The following is a 25,519-nucleotide window of genomic DNA, read 5'->3' on the forward strand; positions in this document are numbered from 1 at the left end:
TCTGTGGACTAGAATGTAACACTTAAAAATCCTTGTGATGCAAGGGGGCGCATGTGTCTGGAGTTCGTTTGCAGTGGCTGGAGGCCCTGGCATGCCCATTCTCTCTCTCTCTGTGTCACTCGCAAGTAAATAAATAAAACTTAAAAAAAAAAATCCTTCTAATGGTTAAGTTCTGCTGTCAAGTTGACCAGTTTAATAATCCACAGATGGGCTACAGAGATGGCTTAGCAGTTAAGGCACTGGCATGCAAAGCCTAAGGACCCATGTTCAACTCCAGATCCCACGTTAGCCAGACACACAAAGGTGAGGCAAGCACAAGGATGCACATGCCCACTAGGTGGTGCAAGCGTCTGGAGTTCGAGTGTAGCAGCTAAAGTCCTGGAGTGCCAAATCTCTATCTCTTCTCTCCTCTGTCTCTCTCTCTCTCTCTCTCTCTCCCTCTTAAAAAAAAAAGAATCCACAGACATTCCTCTTGGGTGGGTTTCTGAGGTTGCTTCCAGGAAGAGTTAAGTAAAGGAGAATGTCCTTCCCCCAGAGTGGGCAGCCCATCTTGGAGTGGGCTTTCTCTAAGGAAGCTCTAGGAGAAAATCCCGTCCTCCCTCCTGGGTGCTAAGTGCTGCTCTTCCAGCATGGACTGAAGACCAATGGCTCTCCAGGCCTTCAGTGCTGGGTGGGGACTGCTGAGGCTTCCAGCCTCATGGACTGAGCAGCTACCAGATTCCTTGACTCTCAAGCCTGCACACAGCTATGGTTGGACTGCCATAAGCTAATCCAATAAATCCCCTTTTTAATACAATTCATTCCATAGAACCCTAACTGCCCAATTCCTGTCTACTTTTAAGGTGAAAGAAAAATACAACTGAAACTTCGATGTTTTATGGCTTGGGGATTTCTTTGGTTTGTTAAATGTTAACACACTCAGTGATGCATAGGACGTTTATACAAAGCACCAGTGACTCTTCTGATGTGACTCCTGGATAAACACTGGACAGGACAAACAACTTCCAATGTTCTGCAACATAGGAAGGGGGCTATGGTTGAGGACAATGAATTATTTATTTTAAAACTAGTAGAAAGGATGTTGAATGCTCCCAACAGAGATGAACAATATTGGAGATGATGGATATGCCAATTATTTGAGCAACTCATCACGTGTGTGATACAGAGCTATCACAGTGTAACCTGTAAGTAGTTAACAATTATTCTGAGTGTTAGGAAAAAAGCAGCAAAGACTCGACTCAACAGCATCCAAGACAGCGAGGAAAGCCAGAGAAGGCCTCTGGCCAGGCAGTTCAGAAGTCACTTCCCTCACAGACTGGGAGGTACTTATGGGGCAGTGGGGACATTTGGAATTCTTTGGTTGCTGGGCATTCCATCTTGCCTCAGGGCTTAGGCCACTACAGCGAAGTGATAATTGGACAGGTGGTTTGGACCATTCCAGGAAAGTGATGATTGGGATGGGTGGAGTGGGTCATTCTTGGAAACAAAGAGTTACAATTATGAAATTGCAATCAGAGTTACAAAAAAAAAAAAATAGAGACCTTCTGGTTCAAAGAATGAGCCAACTTAAAAAGGACAAAAAAAATACACTAAGAACACAAGCAACAAAAATATCAATCTTTGGTCTGGAGAGATGGCTTAGTGGTTAAGGTGCTTGCCTGCAAGCCAAAGGAACCAGGTTCAATTCCCCAGAACCCAGGTAAACGAGCTGCACAAGATGGTGCATGTGTCTGGAGTTTGTTTGCAGCTGCTGAAGGCACTGGCACGGCCATTCTCTCTATTTGCCTCTTTCTCTCTCACACTCGCTCACTCTCTCTCGTTCTCACTCAAACAACAACAACAAAAAAGTCAATCTTCAAGGAACACTATCAAAAAGGTAAAGATAATCCACAGTATGGGGAAGATGTCTGTAAATCACATCTGATAGGAGTCCAGTATCTAGAACGTAAATACCATTGTAAGAAGAATACTGGGGCTAGGGGCGTGTCTCAGTGGTTAAAAACGCTTTCTTGCAAAGCCTCACAGCCTGGGCTCGATTCCCCAGTACCCAGAGATGCAGCAAAATGCACATGCACCTAAAGTTTGTTTTCAGTGGCAGGAGGCCCTGATGCGCCAAACTCCCTCTATATCTTTCTGACTATCTCTCAAATAAATAAATTAATACTTTTTTTAAAATCCTACATCAACAATAAAACAGCCACCAATTAAAAAATGGACAAAGGGGGCTGGAGAGATGGCTTAGCAGTTAAGGCACTTGCCTGCAAAGCAAAAGGACCCAGGTTTGATTCCCCAGAACCCACGTAAGCCAGATGCATGAGGTGGTGCATGCATCTGGAGTTTGTCTGCAGCGGCTGGAGGCCCCGGTGTACCCATTCACTGTCTCTCTTTCTCTCCTCCTTTCTCTCTCTCTCTTAAGAAAATAAACAAAACCAAAATATTTTTTTTAAATGGACAAAGGGTTTAAACCAGCATTTCTCAAACAAAAGAAAAGAAACAAAGGCAGCCAGGGAAGGCCATGATAAGTCCCTTAAAGCTTTGATAATGAGGGGAATGCAAATTATAGTCACAATACAAAGGACTACTTTGCCCTGCCACAATGGCTATAATATTTTTTAAACAAACAAGAGGACAAGAGGGTTGGAGAGGGGGCTCAGTGGATAACGCTCCCACCACTCGAGCCTGAGAACTTTAGTTCTAGCTCACTCTTCCCCAGACCCCACATGGAAAGCTGAATGCTGTGCCAAGGCTCTGTAATCATAGCACATTTAAGGCAGAATGTGAGGCAGAAACAAGAATTCCCTGGAAGTTTGCAGTGAGTGCATCAAAGACAACAGCCAGGCGAGACTCAGAGAGAGAGAAATCCTGCCGCAAATGCAGTGGAAAGACAGAGAACAGACCAGTGAGTTCTCCTTGACCTCCACACAAGTTCTGTGACCCAGGAACTCCCCACCACACACACACACACACATACACACACTTACTTTCAAAAATAAAATAATAACCTCTTTCAAGAATGGGTAGAAAGTGGACCCGTTGTTGTAAATGCAAATGTAAAATGTTGCTACTGTGGAAAGCAATTCAGTGTTCTTCCAAATGTGAAACAAAGAAGTTCCACCCTCACGTATGACACTAAAGGTGTGGAAAACAAATGCTCAAATGCTGGTTAAAGCATCTAACCCCAAAGTCCAGGAATAGACAAAATATGCTGCATGCATATAGCAGAGAATACTACTCAGTCATAAAAAGGGACTACGTAAAAAAGTTCAAAACAAAAGGAATGACGGGTGGACACATGCTATAATGCACATCAATTTCAAAAACATGGCAAAAAGGTCAGACACAAAACCTGGATGTTATATGATTCGTTCATACGACACATCCCAAAGAGGTGAATCCTTAGAGCACAAAACAGGCAGCTGTCAAAACTGGGAATGTTTAAAGAATGACCACTTCTTTTGTAATGATGAAAATGTTTCAGGAGTAGAAAATTGGGGTCTGGAGAGATGGCTGAGCAATGAAGGCGCTTGCCTGAGATGTCTAAGGATCCAAGTTCAAGTCCTCAGTACACCTCAGATGTACATGGAGGTGCATATGTCTGGAGTTTCTTTGCAGTGACTAGAGGCCCTGCTCCATTCATCCATTCATATTCTCTTTCTGTCTTTTGCTAGCTATCTGTGTCTTTCTCTTTCAAATAAATAAAAATTTTTTTAAAACTTTAAAAAGAAGAGGTTATATTTATACATTATGAATAAAAATAATTTAAAAAAAACAAAATTTTTAGAGGGGCATAGTGGCACATGCCTTTAATCCCAGCACTTGGGAGGCAGAGGTAGGAGGATCACTGTGTGTTCAAGGCCACTCTGAGACTACATAGTGAATTCCAGTGAATTCTTGAAAGCAACCCAACCCAACTGTCCATCAACAGGTGAATGGAATCACTGTGAGTGTGTGTCTGTGTGTTTCCAGTGTCTGATCCACGTCAGTGCCAGCAGTGTACAGAGAGAGGTCAGGCAATGGTTTGGGGCCACAAGTTGCTCAGGCATGGGACACTATGAAAGGAGCAGGGGTACAGGCCTGCCATAAATCCAAATCCATGCCCTCACTGTGGTTTGCAACAAGTGTAGTTCACTACACACCAATTAGAACAACCAAGTTGTAAAAAACAATAGCGATTAGCAACAGAAGGGCACAGTAACAAGACTACTCATACAGTGATAGTGGGAGTTAAAATAATACATTTCTTAGGTTATCTTAAAAATATCTCCAGCTGGGCGTGGTGGCGCACGCCTTTAATCCCAGCACTCGGGAGGCAGAGGTAGGAGGATTGCCATGAGTTCAAGGCCACCCTGAGATGACGAGTTAATGCCAGGTCAGCCTGGGCCAGAGTGAGACCCTACCTCGAAAAACCAAAAAAAAAAAAAATCTCCATAGCCGGGCGTGGTGGCGCACGCCTTTAATCCCAGCACTCGGGAGGCAGAGGTAGGAGGATCGCTGAGAGTTCGAGGCCACCCTGAGAATACATAGTGAATTCCAGGTCAGCCTGAGCTAGAGTGAGACCCTACCTTAGAAAACCAGAAAAAAGAAAAAAAAAATCTCCATGGGCTACAGAGATGGTTTGGCAGTTAAGAGCACTTCTGTGCAAACAATGGGTGCCTGAGAAGGCCCGAGAGACTACTTGAGTTAGATCCCCTGGACCTACATCAACAGATAGGTATGGGTCACACACATCTGGAATCCCAGTCCCATGGGAATTGCTGTCAGGGATCTTGAATAAACAGCAAGCTCTGACATTATTACAGGACTCTGGGTAGAAGAGCAATGGAGCAGGACATATGACATTCCCTTTTGGCCCCAGCAGGCAAGCGCGCCCTCCTGCAGGCAAGTGCCAGGGGCACTATCTAGGCACATCAGTGTGCATATACCACACGCTGAGCACCATACACACACACACAATTTTTTTTTTTCAAATAGGTATGACAAAGAGAAACTTTTACTTTGATAGAAAACAATGTAGAAGAGTAACCAGCAATGAACACTGGTTTCTGTGTTTTCACAGCACACTGAATAAACAGACACATGATAATCTTCCAATGGATCTGGGTTCTGATTTTTATATTCCACATAAAAAATAGCTTCTCATATGCTCCTGTGTATCTCACATATATGTCTCTCAGAATTTCAAAATGAGCTAAATATTTTAAGGTATGTTTATTTGGGAACTGATATCTATGTCACTAAGTTCTACGTAAGGTTTGTAATGCAGCAAAGGAAAGCGGGGTTTGCGAGGCCCTGTGGAACAGGGCAGCGCGTGGCTTCCCTGGGCATCGGCTAGCAGAGCCCCGCCTGAGAATCTGCTAAGCACACTCCTCATAGTGGTTACAAAGCTCTGTGCCTAAAAATAGCATGCTCTTATGTAAGCTCTCCAGACTTGTACATTTTATATACCCTTGAAATAAATTTCTTTTTTAGAAATGTGCCACAACAGAAATCATTTTTAAGCCTGGTGAGGTGGTGCACGCCTTTAATACTGGCACTTGGGAGGTAAAGGTAGGAGGATCACTGTGAATTTGAGGCTAGTCTGGGACTACAGAGTGAATTCCAGGTCAGCCTGGGCTAGAATGAGACCATACCTCAAAACAAAACAAAACAAAACAAAACAAAACAAAACAAAACAAAACAAAACAAAACAAAAAACAAAGATCATTTTGAAGGCAAAGAATTTTAACCAGACAGAATCCAAACAAACCTTATTTCAGAAGTTATTCAGGGGTTCTGTAGTTTATAGTTCTGCTGACACAAAATACTAAAACTAGTTACTGATAACAAAATACCAGAGCAGCTCCAATTTGTAAGTGAACTTTACTGAGATCGTATATAATGCATCCATTTTAACTGCAGGGGTCAGTGAAGTTTTACAAACATCCACAGCATGTAACCAGCACAGACACTAGTAAATAAATCTCTGCTGTTCCCTCTGCTGTACACTCACACGTCCCTTCTGTCAATCCTGCCCTTCTCTCCACCCCAACCTAGGCAGCCATTCTCATTTCTATAACTTTGGACTAGGTTTGGCTGTTCCGGAACTTGGAACAAGAAGATGTGTGATTTTCCTCAGACTCACCCACGTGGCTGCAAGAGTAAGAAGATAGCCCTTCCCACTGAGCTCTCCCACACCCTGACTCCCAGATACACTTCTTACATGCCTTCAGCTGTCTCGGACAGCAGTTCTGTGTGTGCGGTGCATAAGGCTAGGCCCAGAAGATACTAACTTTCCTAGGAATAAATGTTGGTGTTTGGTTCTAGCTTGTCAAATACCTTTGTGGTGGTTCTCAAACTAGGAAGGGGGGGCGGGAATCAAGCTTTGTTGGAATCAGTACAGTGGGCTAAACTCCCTGTGAAGAAAATAATACAGTGGAAATGCTAAACTGCTGGTCTGGGGTTCTGGCTAAGCCAATGGTTAAAAGATTATTACCTGAAGCCCACCATTTGCAAAGTTCTGTTTTATGTAAAATAAAATATTTACTAGGCAACCAAAGTACTAATTTACTAAGCAACCAATGTGACTTGAAAATTGCCAAACTCCAAAAATAATGAACACAGCTTTTTTAAGTAGAGTTAAAACCATACTCTGGTATTTTCAGAAGAAAAATAAGTAAATAAAGTTGACCAATGACTGGGAACTGGTACTCAAGGACCTCTTTCAAGTCCAGATTATACAATTTGTAAGCCAAGAAGAGTGGTTCATTCCCTTGTGCTCTTTACCCAGTAAGCATTTATCACCCCCACACACCATGCCAGGCGTGCCAGGCCCCAGGGACTCTGCCATGAATGAAACAGCCGCCCTGCTGCATGCATCTGGCTTACAGTCCACTAAGGGGAAACAATAGATACCGGTGGAATGCTGAGTGTGCTAGATGCGGGGAAACACGAAACACAAAAGTAAATCTACTAAGGGAGAGGGGGTCCTGGGAGGCAGGGATGCCACAGAGGAGACACTGGGTCAAAAGCTGGCAGATGCCAGACAGAGCAGGCAAGCCAGAGGGTGAAGAAAGGTCCACACAGAGAAAGAGTGGAAGTTCTTAAAAAAAAAAAAAAAAAGAGGAGGAAAAAGAAGAGGCCACTGTCTTCAGGACCCAGCAAGGAAGATGAAACAGAGAGGTGGCCTAGAGGAGGGCAGCCAGGCCACACGGGCCCCGGCCACTGCCCACCCCACCCAGCAGCAGGTAGGGAGCCAACTGTGAAGCAAAGTGCTCTGCTCTCCCCACCCCCATCATTGTTGCCCTTGCCTCTAAAGAACATCTTTTTTTTTTTTTTTTACAGATTTGTTGTATTTTATTTATTAGAGACACAGCCACTGCACATAAACTCTAGATGCATGCACCACCTTGTGCAGCTGGTTTAGCTGGGTACTGGGGAATCGAACCTGGGTCCTTAGGGTTCACAGACAAGCACCTTAACCACTAAGCCATCTCTCCACCCCACCTCAAAAGAACATATTTTAAGACAAAATACTTTTTCTCAGTAAAGAACAAACAAATGATCGAGAAAGCCTGACACAGGAGTAATACTGAAGGAAAGGAGATGCTTGACTTGGGATAAGAGGAATTTATCAGTTGCTCCAAATAGATGAAGAACTGTCATATGAGAGGAACGATACTTTTTAGGATACAACAGGGCAGATTTGAACCATGTATAGAAGGAAAGGGATAAAACTTTACCTCAATGTGAAATTTATAATAGTCCTCCTCCAACAAAGCAGGTGGACCTGAGAGGTCACTCAGGTGTGACAGGAGTTCATTCTACCAGGGCAGCTGTTGTGCTGGATAAACATATCTCACCCAGTACTCCCCACCCACAGCCCACATGGTTATTACACTGATGGTGAAACTCAAGCCCAGTGAGCTTGCAGGATGCCAGCTACCAGGTGACAGAACCCATACGCAAACCCGCATCTGTGTGACTCAGGCCCCAAGCTTTACCCACCTATACGCTCATCAACAGAAGTACTTGAGCACAGCAATGACGACTGCCTGGCTGGCAGAAATCACGGAGAGAATTCTTGCCAATTGAAACTTATGATGATCCGAGATCCCTTCTATAATTTTGTGGTTACATTTAACAAAGTGTTAATCTTAAAATTTTCTTTTCCTTTTGGGTTTCCAGGAACTTTGTACTTGGAGCTGTGCTAAAGATCAAATAATTACTAAGCCAAATAGGCTGCACGTTCTGTTTGGTTCAGGTCCTACTTCTAAGGAGCATATTGTTTTGCATATTGTGGCAGAGTTAGGAGGATTGCCATGAGTTCGAGGCCACCCTGAGACTACAATATGAGACTACAATATTTCTCATGCATGTTCTTGTATAACCATGCTTCCTCTATGTTATGCCCATCTTACTCTCTGGAGGACAAAATCCTTTTTAATCAAGTAGCAATCCTTTCAAATAACAACATCCAATCAATGTTTCTATCTACAGTCCAGAAAGAGAATATCAAAGTAAAAAAGTTTCAAGCAAGGCTTAACTCCAAAGTATCTTAAGACATGCCTGCTTTTTTTCTTTCTTTTTTGGCTGACTGAAGGGAAAGGAAGGACATTAAGATGCAATGCTTCCACCACACTTGCAGCACAGCAAATACTGAACCATTTCAAGAATACAAAATTACTATTCTACAGATCAATTATTGGCCAATATACAGAGGAATAGCCTGGAAACTTTGGGATTAATGTCTGCATAGAAAATGTTAGTATTTGCGGGGTGTAGTGGTGCATGCCTTTAATCACAGCACTCTTGAGGTTAAGGGGTAAGGATTGTTATGAGTTTGAGGCCAGCCTCAGACCAATTCCAGATCAGCCTAGGCTACAGCAAGACCCCATCTCAAAAACCAAAAAAAAAAAAAAAAAAAGAAAGAACATTAATAATTCAATGTGTGCGTGTGTATGTATGTATACACATACACATACACATATTTTTTTAAACTTCTAGTCTCACGCCCTTTAGGGTGGCTATAATTTTAAAAAATTCCAAAGCAAGAGCCAAGCATGGTGGTGCACATCTTTAATCCCAACATTTGGGAGGCAGAGTTAGGAGGATCGCCATGAGTTCGAGGCCACCTTGAGACTCCACAGTGAATTCCAGGTCAGCCTGAGCTAGAGTGAGACCCTACCTCAGGGGGGGAAAAAAAAAAAAATCAAAGCAAAATAAATCCAGGATAACTAAGGTTGTAGAATAACAGAGCCTTTGATGCTGCTGACAGGAATAGAAAACATGGAAGTTCCTCAAAAATTAAGAAGAATACAATCAAGCAGCCCCATTCTTAAGTATATAGTCAAAAGAAATAAAAAGCAAGATTCAAGGGGCATTTGCACCCTCATTTTCAGTAGCATTCTTCACAAGAGGCCAGAAGAAAAAGCACCAAGTGTCCATGGAAGAGCGAAACAGCACACCAACACACATGGGACACACCAGCCTTGACAATTCCCCCACGTGCTGCAACATGGAGGAATCTTGGGAATACTGTGTTAGGTGACATCAGTAGGACAGAGAAAGACAGATACTGCATAATTTCACCTATGCGAAGGGCATAAAGTAGTCAGTTTCACAGAGCTGGAGAATACAGTCATGGCTTTCCAGGACTTGGAAGGGTATAGGGAATGGAGGACTACTGTATTATGAGAACAGAATTTGAGTTTGACAAGATGAAAAGACTTCCAGAGATAGACGTGATGATAGTTGCATAATAATGCAAATGTATTTAATGCCACTGAAGTACACAATTAATACAGTTCCAGTGGTGAGTCTTAGGTGTATTTAATGCCCTAGAAATAAAAAAATTTCCCAAATAGTAGACTGAAATATACAGTTAAGTTTATTAACATTGGGCTGGAGAGATGCACTTCCTGTGCAACCCTGAGAGCCTGGAGAGATGTAGGAAACCTCTCATCCCCAGGATCCACATAAACAGCTGGACAGGACCACACATATCTTTGGAGAGCAGAGACCAGATAATCCCTGTGGCTCAGCAAGGATGGCAAGGTCTGGATTCAGTAAGAAACTCCAGTTCAAGTAGTAAGAGGGAAGCGCGATGGAGAACTCGCAGGAAAGCACACAGGCGTGCCACATAGGGCAGACATGGATACACCATGCATGCAAAAAGCAAACAAAGTCACTAACACTAACATGGGAAAAGGCTCCCAGTATAAGATTTGCATGTATTTAATTTAGGTCCTTGAAACTGACTATAAAAAGTCACTATCAAAATCCATTATATTCCTGACATAAAGTAGATCCATAATATAAAGTAAAAATATACATTTAACAATTACTAACACTACTTTCAGAAAAATCCCAAAATATTACCATATGTACTCAGGGGCACAAACACAGTCACAAGAAAATACTGTAAACTGAGTTTATGAAAATACAGAAGAATTTCTGCTATGGTATTAGGGTAGGTGTTGACACCTCCATGATAAGACCTATGCAGATACTAAGGACAAGCCATAAACCTGGCTCTGAATTCACTGAAGGCCCAAACAGAAAGAAATACAATCAATTATATACTTTTAATTGTCCATATGGACAGAGAGAGTACACAGTTCTTCAGGGAAAACAAACTCCCTCTCTGCCCTTGGTTCTCATTTCTCATCTAGGGCAACATATGGGCAGAATAAGAGTACCAGAGGGCAAAATAATGGTGTCAGTAAGGTTCATTTTATAAAAATTACCCAACAGAAATTGAGGTGTAGGTCCAATCGGCAGCTCACGAGGGCCATTTTTATGAAATAATAAATTGGTTTTTATGAAAATCAAGGAAATATAATCCAGGCTAAAGCAATCTAGTGTAATCTTAGGATAAAGACTGAAATTATGTACAAATATGGGAAAGTAGTGTCTTCTCCAGAAATACAATTGCACCGAGCAGATCTTTCATGACAGGATGGACAGCAATTTCCTGTCGAGAACCTGTAATACAGGCATTATGTACAAAATCTTAAGACTCTTCTTGGGTGTCTATAGATGGCCACATCAGCTTAGAGAGGTGTTCTAGCAGATGAACTTTATAACTCATGCTGTTTGATACAATTGGGTTGTTCTTTGACACTAAATCTGGAGTCAAGAGTCTAGATTTAGCTCTAAGTCTTGCATCCTCCTACCTACATAAGCTCAGGCAAGTAAATGATCCTCTCTCCAGGCCTGATGCTCTTTCTCTGTAAAACAAGGCGGCTAAATCTATCACTTCAAATCGTTTTCCATGCCAAAGCAGATGAGAATGTGTCTCTGACCTGTCCCATGTACTCTCATCCATCCCCCCCCCAAAAACTCTTGAAAACCACCAGAATAGATGCTATATTATCCAACCTTGATTCTCCTAGATTTGGATTTTAAGAACAAACTCCATAACACAAAGCAAAATAAAAATAAATGAAGAACACATTCAAAATTAAATCACATCTATCACACTTAAAAATGTTCCAAGAATTATACTCACAAAACTCATTTCTAACTTAGCTATTTAGAACCCAGAATAACAACACTATCTCCCTTACAGAAACATTGTTATAAGTGAAGGTTGAGTGCTCAGAGAAATTAAGCTCAGTAAAAAAGGCTGGTGTCCTCGGTGTAGCAAATAATAAGATCAACTAAGGAGCATCCAGCTTCCACAGGAAACATGTCTGGGACAGCAGCCAGACAAGCTATGAGCCTCTCCTTCCAGGGTACAGGTTGCTCTGGTCATTCTTGTCGCCGCCTACTGCTTCCCGACAGGGCTTCTCTCATCGGCACACCATGCCACACACCAGTCCACACCCTGACCCTGGACCATGCCAAAATTCATATTTATTTTATTTGTTTGTTTGTTGCTTTGTATGAGAGAGAGAGAGAGAATGAGGAAGATAGAGAGAGAATTGATGCACCAGGGCATCTAGCCACTGCAAAGGAACTCCAGACACATGTGCCACCTTGTGCATCTGGCTGATGTGGGTCAGCCAGTCTGAGTTTTGTCTCTAGTGCTGGAATCAAGGTTATGAGGAGAAGGAAGGGGTAAGGTGGAATATGTTAAGAAGAATGTGAAAAAAATAAAACATACAAGGTAAAAAGAAAGGGGGGAAATGTAAGAGAAGGGGACAAGGAAGTAACTGGTTTTCCACATAAAGTACCAAGGAATAGAAAATACTGTGTGATGAGAGGAAGGAGGAGGCAAGTGAACAGAAAGATGACAAGACACAGAGAAAAATACCAAGCAGTAGAAGCAGTAACTGGTGGGTAATACAGAGGGGAAGAAAAATCCATGCAAGTTAGCCAAACTTTCTACAAGGGTTATGTAAGTTTTTGTTGAAGTATTTTATTTAATTACTTATTTCTGAGAGACAGAGTGAGAGGCAGATAGAAAGAGAAACTGGGCATGTCAGGGCCTCCAGCCAGTACAAACGAACTCCAAGTGCCTGTGCTACCTTGTACATGTGGCTTACATGGGTACTGAGGAATCGAACCTAAGTCCTTAGGCTTCACAGGCAAGCACCTTAACCACTAAGCCATCTCTCTACCCCAAGGTTTAGGTGTTTTAAATATTAAGAGAGTAACACCTGTACTCTATGCCTCCAGTCTGGCAAGACAGAATCTATGAAAAGACAAAATGACTAGATTAGATTTTTTTTAAGTAGTGGATAGAGTTATCAGTGGCATTCACTAAATTTAAAAATATTAAACTGAAAAATATAAAACTAAAATTTGGAAAAGAACAAAGCAGCATTCCCAGGAAAGAAAGAATAATAAATATAAGGGTATCTGGGAAAAAATTAACTCAAAGAAGGTGATAGAAATGAATATAAATTTTAACTTAAAGAGTAAGACACAGAAGTAACAAAGCTAAGCCAGCTCCCTGAAAAAGCACGCGAACACAACTGTCACAGACCTTACGGCCATGAGTGGAGTTCACTTGAGAAAACTGACATTATTTGAGAAAAAAATAGCCAAAAACACCCAAAGATATAGTTGGAAAAAGAAAATTAGAAAAAGAGAATGGAAAAGAATAATTACAAATCCAATGTTGAGTCAAAAAAACTAACAAAAGAATACTATGATCAACTTTATAATAACTTTTAAGACTTCAATAGGAAAGATAAATTCCCTGAACTCTTAAATTCATTGAACTCCCAAAAGCTTATACAAAAAGAAACAGAAAACTAAAATAATCCTATAATTGTTATATATATATTTCAAATAGTTTACAAAACTCATAGATGGTTTTGTCAGAAATTTTCTACTAAATTTCAAGAAACAGATCATTTCAATTTTATGTAAGTTCTTCCACAGACCATCACAAGAAGGAATGCGACCAACTTTATTTTTTGAGGTCAGTATAACCTTGATAATAAACCTTGACCAAGACCACAGAAATGGAAATTATGAGTCAATTTCACTTATGAACAGAGGCTAAAATACAAACTCCAACATTTTTCCTGATTAAAATATTCAGCAGCACAACAATGAAAACTGAGTATCATTAATGTGGTAAGTGATATTTATACTAAATATTCTCAACAGTAAATTACTAGATATTAAAAGTGAATTTTTTTTTAAAATCAGGGAAGAGAGGACCAGGGAGATGACTTGCCATTTAGAGGTGCTTGCTTTCAAAGTCTGCCAGTCTGGGTTCGACTCCCCAGCACCCACATAAAGCCAGATGCTCAAAGTGATGCATGCATTTGGAGTTTGCTGCAGCAGGAGGCCTTGGCACATCCATGTTCATATTCCCCCCCCCCATAAATAAATAAGATTTTTTAAATTTTAAGAAAATCAGGGAAGAATATAGATTCACCATCTCATCTCGGCATTTACTCAGCATTGCCTAAAAGCCCTAACCAGCAAATTAAGAACAAGAGAAAGAAATTACAAGCATAAGAACTAGAAGAAAGGACCGAAATTGGAATTCTTCACAGAACACGAATGTCCACCAAGACTGGATCACGATCCACTGTGGCTAGTTCTGCACCCTCACTCTCCTCACACCTCCTCCTGTGCTCACTGTGATCTGGCTCCTTCCTGTGTCAAGCTTGCAAAACTTCTCTCACCAAGGCCCCCCAGGACCGCCTGCCTCCAAACACCACGGCCACAACTAGCTCAACCTGGCTTCTGGAGAGCCTGGTTGGCCCTGGCCTCCCTCCCCAGTTCTTCAGCTCAGCTGTTTTTCCTTGGTGTTCCCAGCTGGCTCCTTCCACTGATCTTTTAAATGCCAAAATTCATTCCTCTCATTCCAAACTGTTTCAAGCTATATTTCTATGTGGTATTATTCACTCTTGGGGTTGTGATGACAATGTTTATCTAGGTGACTAGCAGTACTAATGACTCCCAAACTTTTATGGGACAAGTAAGGGCGTGTCCATGCGTCCAACAAGAGGATTAACTCATCTTCCCACATTCTGATTCCTTACCTAGTCACCTCCTATCCAAGACTCATGCCAGAACACTGGCAGCGAGCTATGATTCTGCCTCCCTTTATTTTTCACATCCAATCTGCTATCAGCTCCTGTATCAGTGCAGTCAGTGTCTGCTCTGTTTCTTCCCTTCAGCCCTTCTTCAGTCACTAGCTTTACTCAGGCCCCAGTATTTTCCTTAAGTTCCTATACCTAGCTGTCCTGATTACAGGCCTGTCTGCTAATCCTCCTCAGAAGGAGCAAAGCTGAGGAAATGTCTCTCCCCTAATTATAATCACTCAGTGATGTTAACTGTCCTAGAACAGTTTCAAGCTCTTTAAGGACATTTTTTAAAGTCCTTTAAGAAGACCCTCCTTTTATTCATCTAGGCTTGGCTTATGTTTCCCCTCAGTTTCAGTCTTTTTTGTTGTTTGGTTGGTTGGTTTTTCGAGGTAGGGTTTCACTCTAGCTCAGGCTGACCTGGAATTCACTCTGTATTCTCAGGGTGGCCTCAAACTCATGGCCATCCTCCTACTTCTGCCTCCCGAGCACTGGGATTAAAGGTGTGTGCCACCACGACCGGCTCAGTTTCAATCTTAATGGCCTGCTAAAATCCATCCTTTTCTGTTCCTTCTTGTACCTTCTATAAGAATCTTTATAGTCACCTGGTCCCTACATAAAACACTGAGTTTCATGAGGACAGACAAAAAAAAAAACCATTCTGCAAACATTAACTGAATTATACAAATTAACAAAGTAGTAAGGATCCAGTCCACATTATAATAATGAATAGGGGTTATATCTTTAGCACTCTGAAATTAAAATGAAATGAAATTTATGTTTTAAGAATTGATATGAGTACAAGTCAGTCAGGTGTTACATTCTCTACTTGGAATAGAATACTGGCAGGGAATAAAATAAAATTGCTCACTAGTCAGATTTGTCCCACTGTGAGATAAAAGAACTTAACCAGGAGGGCTCTTAGCATGACAACCCTAATACATATGTGTGTGTATGTGTGTGTGTGTGTACACACATACACATACATGTATGTACACACACACACACATCCCTACTACTAAATAAGATCTTACTTTCATTCAAAAACTCCCAATCTACCAAAATAAAATACTGCTCCATTTTACATACACCTCATTTTATTTGCATATAATATATAACCCAGAATTTAACTTAGTAATAGTATATGTCTGGGTTCTATATAAAATAAGATGAATACTTTTTAATGTGTATCAAATAATGTGGACCAAGTACTAAATTTATGCTTTTTAAAGAACTAAATTTTTTTCTTAGACTCCTCAGAGCTGACACAAGGAGACACACCTGGAACCTAGAAGCAGTGCTAACTCTGTCAGATCTCTGTGAAGAAATGAAGACAACACATGGAGCTTAGATAATGATGCTTATCGTTTTTGTTTGTTTTTGAGACAGGCTTTCAATCTGGCATAGCCAGGCCTGGATTTCATTATGTAGCCCGGACTGACCTCAGGCTTACAGCAATCCTCCTGCCTCAACCTCCAGAATGCTATGATGACAGATACAAGCCATCATAACCAGCATGATGCTAATTAGTTATTTTATACATAATATTTAAAATGTGTTTTACTGTATTATTTATAAATGACCATAAATATGAGTAAGAGCATTTGATTTTAGTATGAAAATCTCATAAGCTCTTTCCCTGTTCTGCAGGGTGCACAAGAGAGTATGTGGGTCATTTTTATCACCAATGAAATCCCTGAAAACTAACCTTTAAAAGATCCAAACAAAGGGAGACCAGAGTGCTTCAAAACTATAGCCCAGTAAAAGTAATATTGGGACAGAAACTGAAATAGCTCTCTGGCTGAACATCTGAGATCAAAACTGCTACCTTGCTAAGTCATTGACTTCAGTACTTTAAAAAAAAAATCAAACATTATATGGAAGAAAAGACAAGATTTGCTGTGAAAGGGGGAAATTAAATTTAACATTTAGTGCCTTGTATTCTAGACAAGATGTATTTCAAGCATTTTTCTCCTTTGAAACAGTTTCCTGCTAAGCAGTGTCTTCAAAGTCAACCACCTCAATTCTGTCTTTGAACAATTAAAATTGAGAAAACTCTTCATAGCTTTAATAACTGCAGCTCTACTCATCTGACATCCTTCTCGCCTGACCACCTCCTGTCAAACCCAGAAAAAAACGAGCCCAGCTGAAAACACAGAACTAGACGGATGCTATTAAAGCAGGGGACGCTGATTCCTGCTGGCTTCGGCAGCAAAGCAAGCCTAAGAGTGATCAAAATCCCTTAAATCAAAACACTGAAGTTGAAAGCCACCTTGCCCAACAATGACAGAATTTCCCTCTCCTCAATCTGATCCTACATTTCCCCGCCTGCTCTGTGATTTCTGTGACCTCTGAAGCTGCGGTGGTAAGTTCACCTCAATGTCAGCCAGGGCAGAGACAGGCAAAAAAAAAAAAAAAAAAATCACTAACTTGGAAGGTTATTTAGGACAACAATGTCTTACTCCTCCCACTTGACCTAATAGTAATATTTAAAGGAAATAAATAAGTAACAGCCGAAGGCTTTCCCCTGGGGGCTCCTACTGGAGGTTCACACACCCTGGGCAGGAAACCCCTGCCCAGGGAAAGGAGGTGCTGGGTCTCCCAGCCTCCTGCCTCACCCCTCCCGGTGCACCCCAGGCTAAACACACTCTCTCCCTCTCTTCTTGGATCTACTCACTTCCCTGGATCACATCTGGCTGCTCCCCAACACCCCCACCCCGCCCTTGCGGGGTGTCCTCTGTCGCCCCCCACCCCCTGCCGGCTGGGCGCCGATCAGGCACACCCCACCCACCGGGGCTGGGTCGTGAGACCCCGGCTGGTCCGGCTCGCTGCTCCAGGGGCTCCTCCACCAGCTCCGGCACAAATGTGCTCCCGGCCTGCTCCCGCAGCTCCTCCTCCCCAGCCAAGCCGCTCCAGCACGCGACCCAGGGCGGGCGGCACCGCAAGGTCTGCCTAAGTCACCTTAGCGGCCCGCCCCTGGCTCCAGCCGCCTGAGGCCGCCGGCCCGCGGCCCCGAGGACGATCCGCCCGCTCGCCCTCCGCCCCAGCGGCCGCAGAGGTCGGCACTGGCCGGGCCACCGCCTAGCCCCGCCGCTCGGTGGCCGCAGACCGCCGCCCTCCGGAGCTCAGGGGCGGTGCGCGCGGGAGCCCGGGGCGGTGTGGCCTGCAGCGGGCGGCTCCCTCTCGGCGGTGCCGGTCCCTCCCCCGCCGCGGCGGGCGGGCTCCGCGGAAGCGCAGGTAGGGAGCAGAGGCCGAGACTGCAGCCCGGGAGAAGTAAGGAAACTGCTCGCTCCGGGTTCGGGTGGGCGGGCGCCGCCAGAGCCCAGGCAAAGCGGCTCCAGCGAGGTCCTAGAGTGGCCAGCGCTCGGCCCCCCTCCTCCGGGGCCCAACCCAGACAACTTTTAATGGCCAGCGTGGGAAGGCAAAGGAATCTCTCTCTGGCAGTCTGGCCTGTGACACTTACCCAGGCTTGGGCTGAAGAGTTGTGTTTACCACACTGTTTACCTGCCCAAGCTGGGCCAGCCTAGTCTGCACGCACTACTGTGTGCACTCCAAGGGGTGGGAGCCAGAGATGACTTCTTAATCAGGCAGGCCAGGCTTCAGGTCTGGCTGAGGCTGAAGGATCAGTCACACCCCTACCACATGCTCACTACCACATGTAAGACAAGCTAAGACTTGTGCTGAGTGCTCATGCTGCTCTAGTGAAGAAATAAAGCACTTTTCCTCCTATAGAAGGTTTTAACCTTTCTTAGATGTATATATCTGTCCTCTACTTCAGTGTTTTAATGAGCCCAGGGATTAACAGAACTGAACATTTCCTTAACCTTTACAATCAGTGGTTGGGGAATTTGATTTCAGATGTGGAACGTGTAAAGCACACACGAAGTACACGGAAAATTTGGAACCCACATTTGTGAAGTTTCACAATGTTTCTGAAAAGTCACTTTGCTATATTCTTTAAAATTTTTCCAAATTGATCACTAACCATTCTTGTACTCAGAAAAGGCATTTGGCCCTAAGGGAGACCCCTCCTATAGAATCTTTCTCTTAGGCCCCAGGAATTGGAGAAAGAATTCATTTTACAGAGGCAGTAATCAGTACTGGAATGAATGACAAAAGCTGCTTTGTGTTAGATGGCATCTTTCAGGGCATCTAAGATGTGCCAGGCACTGTACTGAGTCACTTCACACAAACACATTTGTATTTTCATGTTGAGATTTGGAGATGGAATTCCTAAATCTACATTGATTTGCTTGTGGCTGAGGTAGCAGAGTCCAGATGCAGACGGATCTGACCCAAAAGCCGTGCTCCTCCTTTGACATTCATTTTTCATTCACTCAAATATTTATTAGCTATCTACTACAGGCCAAGTACTATGTGTGCTACAGAAATAGCCAAAGATACAGTTGCATCTTCAAGAGCTCTAGTCTAGGGAGTATGTCAGGATACAATGTGATAAGCACTGCGGTAACAAGGAACTCCTGGAACAGGACACCCGACCTAGTTTTGAAGGATGAAGGTAGGAATAAGGAAATGGGGACTACCGTCCCTGAGAAATCCTTCGAACTTCAGTGGAACAGAAATGGAAACCATGTGTTGGGATGGGAAAGGGGAGTGAAAGGGGCTAGGACCATTGGAAACAAGGGATATCAGGTTGACAGAACTTGTTCAAGGTGGGGATGGAAGAAGGGAAACCTAGAGATAGTTCTCAAAGGCTTGGCTTCAACTGCCAAATAAGTGGTGCTTCTTTGAGTGAATGTAGAGCTCAGCCATAGACTCATTGGTTTATTTTTCTTTAAAGGATCATGAGACTATAGGCTACTGAAGTCTGTTTTTTTTTAAAAAATATATATATTTTTTTTTTTGAGAGAGGCAGACAGAGAGAAAGAATGGGCATGCCAGGGCCTCTAACCACTGAAGACGATCTCCAAATGCATGCACCACCTTGTATAGCTGCCTTATATGGATACTGGGGAATCAAACCTGGATCCTTTGGCTTCACAGGCAAGTGCCTTATCCACTAAGCCATCTCTCCAGCCCTCATTGGTTTTTAAATGTTTCTGATAAAACAATTTGCACATGTTCAAAAGGTACTAGGTATACTGGCTAGAGCTCAGGAGAGATCTAAGATAGCTAAATAATCATGGATTTTTAGTTAAAGTAGTAAGGATAATTATCTAGGAAGAATGCTAAGGGAAGACCACATATAAGACTCCTAATATTTAAGGCACAGACACAAGAAAATATGTTTTAGGAGGTGACTGAGCAAACAACAGAGAAACCAAAAGGAGAAGGTGCTGTGGAAGCCAGAGCATCCCCACAAGCAGGAAGTGGTCAAATGCCAAGTCCTTCTGAGGACCAGGAGATAATTTACAAGCATCCACTGGGCAAGTGTGGTTGGCACACACCCAAAATCCTACCACTCGGGAAGGAGAGGCATGAGGGACAGGAGTTCAAAGTGAGCTACCTGAGATCCTGTCTCAAGAAACAACAATAAAAAGTCTCTTTTGATTTAGCCATAAGGAGATATGGATTAAGAATAATTTCTGGGCTAGAAAAGATGGCTTAGCAGTTAAGGCACTTGCCTGCAAAGCCCAATGACCTGGGTTCAACTCCTCAGTAACCACATAAAGTCAGATGCAAAGTGGCACATGCATCTGGAGTTCGTGTGCAGCAGCTGGAGGCCCTGGCACGCCCATTCTCCCCCCATCCCCATCTCTCTTCTCTCTGTCTCTGTGTGCAAATAAACAAATAGTAATGATAGTAATAAAAAGAATCATTTATGTGGACTAGTTGGGGAATGGAGAAGCCAGAAGGGAAAGCATATTTTCAGAAACTGAACTTTAAAGCAAGGTTATGAGATAGATAAAAGTTATAATAAGTTATAAAAATATACTAAGTACTCAAAAAACAGAGGAACTATTTTTAAAGTAGAACAGAAGACAGCAGCCTCAGAAAGTTCAGAGCACATGTGTACACATGCTGGGGGAAAAGGGATGGCATGTGTTGATGGCAAGCGCAATAGCCACTGGAACTGTCTCTAGTTTCTTCTTCCCCATCCCCAACCTTGGACCACGTTCAGTCAATCTGGCATCCTCTCTCAGCAGATGTAGCTTCCTTCACACTCTTCTGATCACGTTCCCACAAGGCATTCCCCATCTCTACTCTAAGTGTAGGGAGAGAAGAGCATGACAGCTAAGAGCTGCTGTCAACATCAAGAAACAAGTCTAGGGCTGGAGAGATGGCTTAGTGGTTAAGCGCTTGCCTGTGAAGCCTAAGGACCCCGGTTCGAGGCTCGGTTCCCCAGGTCCCACATTAGCCAGATGCACAAGGGGGTGCACGCGTCTGGAGTTCGTTTGCAGAGGCTGGCAGCCCTGGCGTGCCCATTCTCTCTCTCTCCCTCTATCTGTCTTTCTCTCTGTGTCTGTCACTCTCAAATAAATAAATAAATAAAAAGAAATAAGTCTATCAAGCTGGAAGGACAGACAGATGGCTTAGCGGTTAAGGCTTTTGCCTGCAAAGCCTAAAGACCTAGGTTCAATTCCCCAGTACTCATGTAAGCCAGATGCACAAGGTGGTGCATGTGTCTGGAGTTCATTTGCAGTGGCTAGAGGCTCTGATAAGCCCATTCTTATTCTCCCTCTCTCGTTTTCTCTCTCTCTTTCTCTCTCCTTCCCTTCCTTCCTCCTTCTATAATAATAAGAAAATATTTTTAAAACAGAAAGAAACAAGTCAATGGACACAAAACAAAGCCGAAAAGCACAGGAAGTGAAATGAACATCCGGGACAATGTGGCCAGTCCACAGGAACACATGATTTCTCTTGAAAGGCATCAGTGTTGTGCCAAAGCAGCAGTACCAATTCTAGCCTTTCAGATGGCTCCAGTTTACAGTTGGAATCTCTCCATTACACCACAACCTCAGCACCCCAGGTCCATCCATTCATCTGGTTATGTCTCCTCAGCAGCAAGAGGTTTTACATGAAAGCATAAAATGTTTTGTGAGGGCTGCAGGGATTGTTTAGTGGTTACAGTGCTTGCTTGCAAAGCCAAAGAACCCACATTCGATTCCCCAGGACCCACGTAAGCCAGATGCACAAGGTAACACATGCGTCTAGAGCTCATTTACAGCAGCTGGAGGCCCTTGCATGCCTATCCTCCCTCCCTCCCTCCCTCCCTCCCAATCTCTCTCTCTCTCAATCTCCCTCTTTCTCTGTCAAATAAATAAAAATAAAATATATTTAAAAAAAAATAAGCCAGGTGTGGTGGCACATGCCTTTAACCCCAGCACTTGGGAGGCAGAGGTAGGAGGATCACCATGAGTTTGAGGCCACCTTGAGACTACATAGTAAATTCCAGGTCAGTTGGGCTAGAGTGAGACCCTACCATGAAAAACCAAACATAAAATGTTTTATGAGTGACGTTCTAGCAACTTCCAATAGACAAATTCCTAACCTGGAAAAATTGGTGTGACTAAGCTCACAAGACTTTGAGGATGCCACAAGAAAAACACCAATGATGACTTCTGTGTGACATTGTACCCATTTCTGCACCATCTTCTGATGAAGAAAACTAAAGAAACAGAATTTATGAAGCCAGTTTCTAGCCTTGTGAATAGGAAGTCTCAGATAAAGTTTAAGAAAAACAAACAAACAACCCCCAGCATGAACATTCTGTGCTGACAACTCCCGGTAGTTTAAGCTAAAGCCAGCAAATTTTCATCTCATTTCGGAACACTACAGTGTTCTCAATCATTTGAGCAGCTTTATTTACAAGTGAAACCTGCCTTTAATAACATTTCATCTATCTATTATAATAAAAACTTAGCTATGTGAGTCATATGAGAGCATTTCCCCAAAAGTATAAAAAAGAAACCTTGCAAATCAAAGAACAAGGCTGACTTACATTGAGCCTTCCCACATTCCCACTTTTAATGTGGACTTAATTTCACCAAGCTTGGTTCTTGGCCCTTCTTATTAATAAATAGGGAGTAGACTGAATCACAAGGAATCAGTATTCCATTGCTAGAGACAGGAACATAGTCACTGTAAAAACCAAGAGGCAAACAGGACTTCAAAAGGCATTTAACTGAACACACTCAGTCCTATGAACATGAGCTCAGAGGTATCTCTGTGTTAAGGCAAACAGTAATTATTAACCTACAAAGGACAATCCTGAGACATCTAAAAACATAAAATTAACTCTAAAAATTGTAGGTTTAGAAGTGAATGTGTGGTAGGGCTGTGGCCCAGTGGTAGATGCCTGCCTGGCGTGCACAAGGCCCTGTATTCTATCCCTAGTGCTACAGGAAAGAAAAACAAGGGGTGAACCTTTAGAACTGCCAATACTAGATCAGAATAAAAACAGGATTGCTGCCTTAAGGGTTGAGACCATTCACACCTACCCTGTCTGTGTTGGCCAATGTGACCTCACTTATTCTTCACAAACAAATCCACATTAGTTTTTAGTTAAATATGACATTTAAAGAGGAGACTGTATTCAAAACCAGAGGAGAGAGATTAAGCAGCAGGTCTGGGTGGCTTCAAAGCATATGACTGCTCTTTCAATAAAATTTCAGATAGCAGAAATGTGATTTATACTTCCAGATAAGTTAGGTATTACAGAACATAATCATGCCACTCTGACCTCAATTAGGTTATTAAATTCCTATGTCGTAACTCCTGGACATTGGAAAGACAAAGTCTGGCATTGTGGTGCATGCCTAGAATCCTGGCACTCTGGAGGCTGAGGCAGGAGAAATGAGAGTTCCAGGCCAACCAGGGCTCTGTAGTAAGACCCAATGGATGGATGGATGGATGGTGGGTGAGTAAGTGAGTGAATGAATCAATGCATGGAAGCAAACTTCAAGGATGCCACTTACCTTTCAAATATTCTGGGGGCCTTCTCACTTTCTATAAACCTATCATATCAGCAGAAAATCCATATATTTTACTGAGAGACTTAAGTCATAAGATGTCTGAAAGGCTATGTTAAAGACACTCCAGTCTGAGGCATTAATGCCAGTTACTATGACAAGTGCCCACGCAGCATGCTGTGTCTTCTACGTACCCACTGCTCATGTGCCTACAGCTTAGCCTGAGGTGCTTATGTCTCTTCACTCTACAGAAACTTGCTACAGGGCTAGAAAAAGTCAAATTTAAAGGAGGTCCCTACACTTCCAGACCTGCGCTGCTAACAACTTTCTGTATCTCTCATTTGTTTGACATGAAAGTTCTGGAAGGTTTGGGAATGTTTGGTAGTCCACTGTTACCTAAGTAAGTAATGAATGAGAAATAGAATCAGTCTGCACTGCTCAAATAAATGTTCTCCTTTCCTCCACCACCACCCCCCCCCCAGAGCAAGGTTGAGATGGGAATCTCATCCTGTAGCCCGGGTTGGCATCAAGCTTACTACATAACCCAGGCTAGCCAAATCTCACAGTGATCCTCATCCTTGGTTGAAGTACTGGGATCACAGGAATATGGCATTCAAATAAGTTTTCTTTGGAAAACACTACCTCTTCTCAAAACAAAATGAATGTGTTGCCCAAGATCACCATCAGAAAAACCAACTTCCAAGCACTGATAGTAAGACCCCCTCAACAGAGCTGCTGGTCTCGCTCACAGCTATTACCCTTAGGCACTGGAAGCATCTGCTGCTTACATTACTGCATTTAAGCCTTGTGGCAAATTTTAGAGGCTAGGCCAATACTGCTGCCTACCTAGGTTTATCCCAAGAGGGTTATATTTTATTAAACAGCTAGTTTAAAAATTAAAATGTGAGCTGGGCATGGTGGCACACGCCTTTAATCCCAGTACTCGGGAGGTTGAGGTAGGAGGATCACCGTGAGCTCGAGGCCACCCTGTGACTTCAGAGTGAATTCCAGGTAAGCCTGGGCTAGCGAGACCCTACCTCGAAGCCCCCCCCCCCCGCAAAAAATTGAAATGTGAGCTGTGTATGGTGATGCATGCCTTTATTCCCAGCAGTTGGAGACTGAGGCGGGAGAATCACCTTGAGTTCAAGGCCAGCTTGGGGCTTCAGAGTGAGTTCCAAGTCAGCCTGGGCTATAGCAAGACCCTACCTCAAAAACTCAAAAGGGAAAAATACATCAAAATGTGTACTTCTCCAGGAATTAAACACGTGCCACTCAATTATTCAGCCTTAAAATCATCTATCCCTAGAACAAATTTTTATCAGGACATTCATCAGATACCATATAAGAAATGAGAGAAAAACTTAATGTTACAACGTAAATCCAGCAGCATCATAATTTGTCAGTTTCAAAGGTATTCTACAATCTGATCCTAGCTCAGGTTATCTACAATATCAGATCATTCCTCGTCTAAACAAACTAGTGCATAGAAACTGTAAAATGCCAAAAACAGAAATGCTAAAAAGGGGATCTTAGCTGGAGAGATGGCTTAGCGGTTAAGTGCTTGCCTGTGAAGCCTAAGGATCCCAGTTTGAGGCTCGATTCCCCAGGACCCACGTTAGCCAGATGCACAAGGGGGCACATGCGTCTGGAGTTTGTTTGCAGTGGCTGGAGGCCCTGGTGCACCCATTCTCTCTCTCTCTCCCCCCACTTATCTGTCGCTCTCAAATAAATAAATAAATAATAAAAAAAATAAAAAGGGGATCTTTGTGAACATTATTTAGAAGAATCAACCATTTTATCATTAAAATGCTTAATGATGTGGTGGCTGACAAGAATAAACTGGGCCTGCTCTGGGTCACTCTACCAATATTGTGTGGAAGGTATCTTTCACACTGTGCCTTGCTATGAGTGGCATACAAAACAGAAGTCTGTTTCACTCTTAGGGCAAATAAAGCAGAATGACTACATCTGACTCGTGCAGGAAATCCCCACGGTCTGTGCAGCACAGAGCAGCAGCTAACATGCTCCTGTGAGGAAAGCATTTCCAGCTGTGAACTTGGGGAGGGACAGCAGAAACGCATGCACACGTGAGTGCACCAAGACCATGCTAGCCACCTGGCCCAGCAACTTACCCAACACCAGAGCAACCAGGGGTATGACCCCCTCAGCTGTGTC

At 43.0% G+C, this 25,519-nt stretch overlaps 1 protein-coding gene and 1 non-coding gene across 5 annotated transcripts in view; both read right to left on the bottom strand.

Moving 5' to 3' along the window:
• The window catches only part of Osbpl1a (oxysterol binding protein like 1A), a 238,528-nt gene that overhangs the window by 106,874 nt on the left and 106,135 nt on the right, over window positions 1–25,519 (bottom strand). Inside the window, exon 1 of one of the 4 annotated variants that reach the window (XM_045134620.1) lies at window positions 17,263–17,455. The exons of 2 other annotated variants lie outside the window; for them this stretch is intronic. The gene's annotated coding sequence lies outside the window, so the exon portion shown is untranslated. Of the gene's footprint in view, window positions 1–17,262; window positions 17,456–25,519 lie in introns of those variants that run through there. One more of the 4 variants, XM_045134621.1, reaches the window with a different exon arrangement.
• On the bottom strand, window positions 3,964–4,097 carry LOC123455203. The gene has a single exon (XR_006633750.1). It is a non-coding gene; the product is annotated as a small nucleolar RNA SNORA42/SNORA80 family (small nucleolar RNA).

The sequence above is a fragment of the Jaculus jaculus genome, chromosome 15 (assembly GCF_020740685.1).
Source record: "Jaculus jaculus isolate mJacJac1 chromosome 15, mJacJac1.mat.Y.cur, whole genome shotgun sequence".
In the NCBI taxonomy this organism is placed as follows: Eukaryota; Metazoa; Chordata; class Mammalia; order Rodentia; family Dipodidae; genus Jaculus; species Jaculus jaculus.